We start from the raw sequence: 6388 nt of genomic DNA, 5'->3' as shown, positions 1-6388 counted from the left end.
TATATATAGGGTGGGTCTATTATGATAACACCCTTAAGAGTCTTATTCTAATAACACCGAGCTTATTATGATAACACCCGAGTACTCTCCCGCCGGCGAATCGAACCCCACCCGGCTCATCCCCAACCACCTGCCTCCTCTCCCAGTCCAAACCCCCACCTCCCTCCACCTTCTACCAGCGCCACCATCGGAGCACCACACAGGCTGCCGCCGCGCCGCTCCCCTCCCACACCTCAATTCCCCCCGCCCCCGCCCTACATCGCCGTGCTGCCCCCCTGCCATGGCGTCCAGCACAACGACATAGGGCCGCCGGATCCGCCAAGATCCGGTAGTGCCCAGACTGGATCTGTCGACGGGGAGGGCCATGGTGGGAACCAGGGTGGCCACGACGACCATGGCGGGGAGGCAGGCCTGTGCAGCGCCCTCCTTCGACTTCCTCCCGTCGCCGGCAGAGGGGGTAGGAGATGCTCTAGCAAAGGGTCCAACCGACCACGGCCCCGCGCGCTGCCCCGTCACCGGCTACGGAGCCGACACACCGACGGAAACTGCCTCTCCCCTTGTGTGCATGATGCTCGTTGCGATCGACAGCCACCAATCCCCTTGCGACGAGGACAAGAGGGGTGACCACCTCTCCATGCAGTTTGGCTTCGCACCTGGTCTAGTGCAGTCGGATCCTACGAGCAGTGCGTCGCGCGCCCTCGTGTGGTTCATCCAATGCCACCGTGAAATCCCCTCCCTTCCCTAACCTCTCTACTCCAATTCTTCATGCTAGTCGGCGCCTCACCTCCCTGTTCTCCCAATCTCCCGCCTTGACCCGGCCACCACAATCACCACTCCCGGATCTGGAGCCCTGCTCCTCCCCCACCTCTTCCCATTTGACGACAATCAAAATGGTGCACGTGTCAAGCTTTCTCCGGTGCCCCCACCGTCGAGATTGGAGCTTGTTGACCATGGCGTCGGCCTGGGCTTTGTCCTTTTCTCTGTATCTCCGGCTGGGCTTCCCAGCAAGCTGCCCCCAACTCCCACATCTCAGCCTGTGCAGTACGGCCGGCAACTCCGTGCAGTCCAATGGCGCGCGCGTCATTGATGTGGGTTGCAATTCGCTGATGACGGGAGTGCTGCTCGACCGAGCCGCATGAAGCTCGGTTGTGCGGGCGTGCAGCTCGCCTAGCTCGTGCGTGCAGTTTGCCGTGTGCAGATTTTGTTGTCGTGTAGTTTGCTGGATGCAGCTTGCGAGCCACTGCACGGTGTGATGTCGGGCCAACGACGGGTGGGTAAACTATCCAAGCATCTTCTGGTGCAGATTTTGTTGTCGTGCAGTTCTCCTGGATACATACAGTCCATGGTGTGAGCTAGTGCAGTGCAATGACCACACGTTGGCGTTGAGCGGGTATGCACGACGTGTAGTACAGATGCAATTCATATCTTCAGGCAATTGGAGTCTGAAGGCCATCAGGCGCTAGCACTAGAAAAAATGAGATACATGCGGCATGTGGCTCGCAGGTTAAAGAGCACCGAGAAGGTACTCTGACATCTATATCAAAAGTTATATCAACGCTAGGGACTTCATTGTATAACTAAACCAGTTCTGGTGCATTTTCCCTTTGTTACATCTTAATTCAGGTACCAAGGTTGTCCCCAGGAACAGAGACACGACCAACTAGGTATGTATTTTGTCCCATCAGAAATGATGTCAGGCTATAATCTAAAGACTTTTGCGTGGATTGTACCCCGCCTAAACTATTGCCGCTATAGATAGAGCCATGGGGATGAAAAAGCATGACAATGAGGGTCAACATGATTTTGCCCTCCGCTGCGGCCTGCAGTGCCCACTCCAGCAGTCTTCTTCCCATGGCGTACCAGCAGGTACAAAAAAATGCCCAGATCAAATTATTCACTGTAGTTCTCCACTGACGGCCAGCAGTCTAGGTTCCTCTTGGTTGCAGGTTAGTTGGATCGCTGGTGCAGTACCCAACTCTTTCATTGTAGTTCTTTGCTGATGGCGACCGGCTCGTCCCTTGGCCGTGCAGTACACCGTGGACCACTGATTTTTTTGTTTTGTTTGGTTCAGCCAACTCCAAAAATTTGGTGTGAATCGGTGTGTTTTGGTGCAGTACGACGCGTAGAGTTTAATTTCATGTCGGATTTGCAGTGTAGTGTTGCTACTGCTGTGCTGTCAAAGACTCGGGTGTGTTTTGGTGAAGTTTGCTAGTCTCCCATCTACAGCTCATTACCCCTTTGTATGAAGTGCAATTTGTTTTGTGTGTCTTAAAATTCAGTCGACTACATCAACACTTGAAGTGCGTTTGGTCCTCGGATGTGGTTCACTTTTGAGAGTGATGCTGTTCACTTGCCCCCAACATGAAAGTGCAAAAAAAATAGCGCAACAACAAAGATTGTAATGAGGTTCACTTTGATATATGTCGCGGTTCACTTGCCCTAGTCTCTGCGGTCCACTCTCGTTCATAAAAAAAGTAAAAAAACAACAAAAATTGTATGAGAAAAGTTACGCCCGACAAAAGAAATTATGCAGCTCGCTTGCCCGTACGATGCAGTGCAGTTTTCATTCTGAAGCAGTGTGGTCGGCCGTATGATGTTGTTCATCCCATAAGTGAAAAAAAATATTACGGGAGGGAAAAAAGTAATGCCGCTCACTTCTTGATAGCGTTGTGGTCCATTTACACCCGATGTGAAGTGCACTCTGCTTTCTCGTCCTTGAAAAATTACGTTTGAATAAAAGAAACCATGCAGTTCTCTTACCCGTCTGATGCACTGCGGTTTTTCGTCCGATGCAGTGCGGTTTTCAGTCGGATGAAGTACGCACGTCGATTTGGGTGTCGCGAAAAACAGAGTATCCGCATTTCGGTAAATTTAAAACTGCTCTTAAACTATAAGGAATTAGAGAGAGTGTTCTACATGAAAAAGTTGTGTCTCATTGATATCTTTCCAACAGCATATCATCTGAATCATTTCGACAAAAGGTTTGTAAAAAATTCGCGAAAAACGGCCGCTGTCACTCATCGTCCGCCGCACGATTTTCAAAATTAACTTAAAACTGTAAGGAATCTCAAAACCATTTCTACATATGAAAGTTGCGCCTTGTCCATAGCTTTCCAACGACGTATTACACGCCTCGTTTTGACAAAGGGTTCAAAAACTAGAGCAAAACAGTACCGAAAATTGCAAAAAATTAAAAAAAAAACAGAATTCCGCGATTTAGTAAATTCGAAACTGCTCTTGAACCGTAACGAATTAGAGAAAATAATAGATATGAAAAAGATAAGCCTCGATGATATCTTTCCAACGGCGTATCATTTGCCTTATTCCGATGAGCGGTTTAGAAACAATCACGAAAATACGCTCGCTGCCACTCGTCATTCGTCGCACCATTTTTGAAACTGCTCTTAAACCGAGAGGAATCTCGAAAAGTTTTCAACATGGCGAAGTTACGCCTAATCCATAGCTTTCCAACATTATATCATACGCCTCGTTTCGATAAACGGTTAAAAAACTAGAGCAAAAACAGTACCGAAAAAACACTGCGTACAGTTTTTTACGACACGAAGTTCACTAGTCTCTGTAATGCAGTGCTCTAGCTAAAGAAAGTGCAGTGCCCTCGCGCTGAGCATGCAGTGTGGAAGTGTTATCAGAATAGTTATTCTGATAATATTATCAGAATAGACCGGCTGTATATATATATATATAAATATATATAATATGTATATGTTGTTGTTCTAAGAATGATCATGATGCCCTCATGTCCGTATTTTATTTTATCGACACCTCTATCTCTAAACATGTGGACATATTTTTCGATCGCTTTCGCTTGAGGACAAGCGAGGTCTAAGCTTGGGGTAGTTGATACGTCCATTTTGCATCATGTTTTTATATCAATATTTATTGCATTATGGGCTGTTATTACACATTATGTCACAATACTTATGTATATTCTCTCTTATTTTACAAGGTTTACATGGAGAGGGGAAATGCCGGCAGCTGGAATTCTGGGCTGGAAAAGGAGCAAATATTAGAGACCTATTCTGCACATCTCCAAAAGTCCTGAAACTTCACGAAGCATGTTTCAGAATATATAAAAAATATTGAGCGAAAGAAGTACCAGAGGGGGCCACCCACCGTCCACGAGGGTGGGGGGTGTGCCCCCTGCCTTGTGGGCCCCCTGGTGGCCCTCCGATGCCCATCTTTGGCTATATGGAGTCTTTCATCGAGGAAAAAATCATAAGCAAGCTCACGGGACGAAACTCCGCCGCCATAAGGCGGAACCAATCTAGGGCTCCGGCGGAGCTGTTCTGCCGGGGAAACTTCCCTCTGGGAGGGGGAAATCATCACCATTGTCATCACCAACGATCCTCTCATTGGGAGGGGGTCAATCTCCATCAACATCTTCACCAGCACCATCTCATCTCAAACCCTAGTTCATCTCTTATATCCAATCTTTGTATCCAAACCTCAGATTGGTACCTCTGGGTTGCTAGTAGTGTTGATTACTCCTTGTAGTTGATGCTAGTTGGTTTACTTGGTGGAAGATCATATGTTCAGATCCATTATGCATATTAATACCCCTCTAATTATGAACATGAATATGCTTTGTGAGTAGTTACGTTTGTTCCTGAGGACATGGGAGAAGTCTTGCTATAAGTAGTCATGTGAATTTGGTATTCGTTCGATATTTTGATGAGATGTATGTTGTCATCCCTCTAGTGGTGTCATGTGAACGTCGACTACATGACACTTCACCATTGTTTGGGCCTAGAGGGAGGCATTGGGAAGTAATAAGTAGGTGATGGGTTGCTAGAGTGACAGAAGCTTAAACCCTAGTTTATGTGTTGCTTTGTAAGGGGCTGATTTGGATCCATATGTTTCATGCTATGGTTAGGTTTACCTTAATACTTCTATTGTAGTTGCGGATGCTTGGAATATGGGTTAATCATAAGTGGGATGATTGTCCAAGTAAGGACAGTACGCAAGCACCGGTCCACCCACATATCAAATTATCAAAGTACCGAACATGAATCATATGAACATGATGAAAACTAGCTTGACGATAATTCTCATGTGTCCTCGGGAGCGCTTTACTTTATATAAGACTTTATCCAGGCTTGTACTTTGCTACAAAAAGGATTGGGCCATCTTGCTGCACCTTATTTACTTTTATTACTTGCTACTCGTTACAAATTACCTTATCACAAAACTATCTGTTACTGATAAGTTCTTGCAAAGAATACCTTACTGAAAACTGCTTATCATTCCCTTCTGCTCCTCGTTGGGTTTGACACTCTTACTTATCGAAAAGGCTATGATAGATCCCCTACACTTGTGGGTCATCAGTGACATGATTCTCCTCAAGCTCCATCCCTACGTGCAGTCGTGTGTGGCAAACAGACCTTGCGCCAAGCTAGCATACAACTACTTCGGACCATTTTCGGTGCTTGACAAGATCGGCAAGCTGGCATACAAACTGGAGTTGCTGGCGGACAGCAGGATCCACCCTGTTTTCCATGCCTCACAGCTCAAGCCATTCACCCCCAATTATGCACCAGTCTTCTCCGAGCTGCCATGACCACCCGATCTCGCCGGCCACAACGACGAACCAGTGGAGATCATGGAGCACCGCATGGTCAAGCGTGGCGCCAGCGCTATGGTGCAAGTCAAGGTGCACTGGCACAACGACGAGGCGGCGACCACTTGGGAGGACTACGACACACTTTGCTGCCGCTTTCCTCAAGCACCAGCATGGGACGAGCTAACGATTGGCGACGGCGATCAGCGCGGCGCTGCTGAAGAGGACGCTTGTTCTGAAGGAGTGGGGAATGTCACACCGGCATCACCAGGAGTTGATGCGGTGGACGCGTGATTCGGTGGGCCCCACTGCCTGCGAGCACGGACCCACCTGTAAGGCAAGTTGCCAAGTGTGGCTTGGCTATTTAGTCGGCTGGAGCTAGTAGGCGTGGGTGTGTTGTGTATGATGATTCTCTGAACCTTTCTCACCTAACCTGTACCTCCTCCCTTGGAAAGAATCCTCTTCCCCAAGTCTCGATCTCATCCCCTTCCCCTCTCCGATCCCTCTTGTGATGATGAGTTCGTGACACAGTTGTCTTCGCCAAAGGATTCAGGTCTGAATCATCCAACTCTAATCCTGCGAGTTGTCGGTCTCCACCCCCAGCACCTGTTGAAGATCTCTGCAGCCATCTTAATGAGCAGAATGGCCATAATAGCAAACTATCTTGATCTCTATGCTTGCTATTTTGTTGGGACAATCAATCGGTAGGTAGTCAAGCCGTCGCCTCTAAAAAAGCTAGTGCTCTCTGCCTCCCGCCGGCGCCGACGCCGGTCTGTCCCGTCTCCAGTGGCCTTAGGGCCATGGAGGCGG

This window comes from Triticum aestivum, chromosome 5A (assembly GCF_018294505.1).
Source record: "Triticum aestivum cultivar Chinese Spring chromosome 5A, IWGSC CS RefSeq v2.1, whole genome shotgun sequence".
Classification (NCBI taxonomy): domain Eukaryota; kingdom Viridiplantae; phylum Streptophyta; class Magnoliopsida; order Poales; family Poaceae; genus Triticum; species Triticum aestivum.
This window is presented reverse-complemented; position numbering follows the sequence as displayed.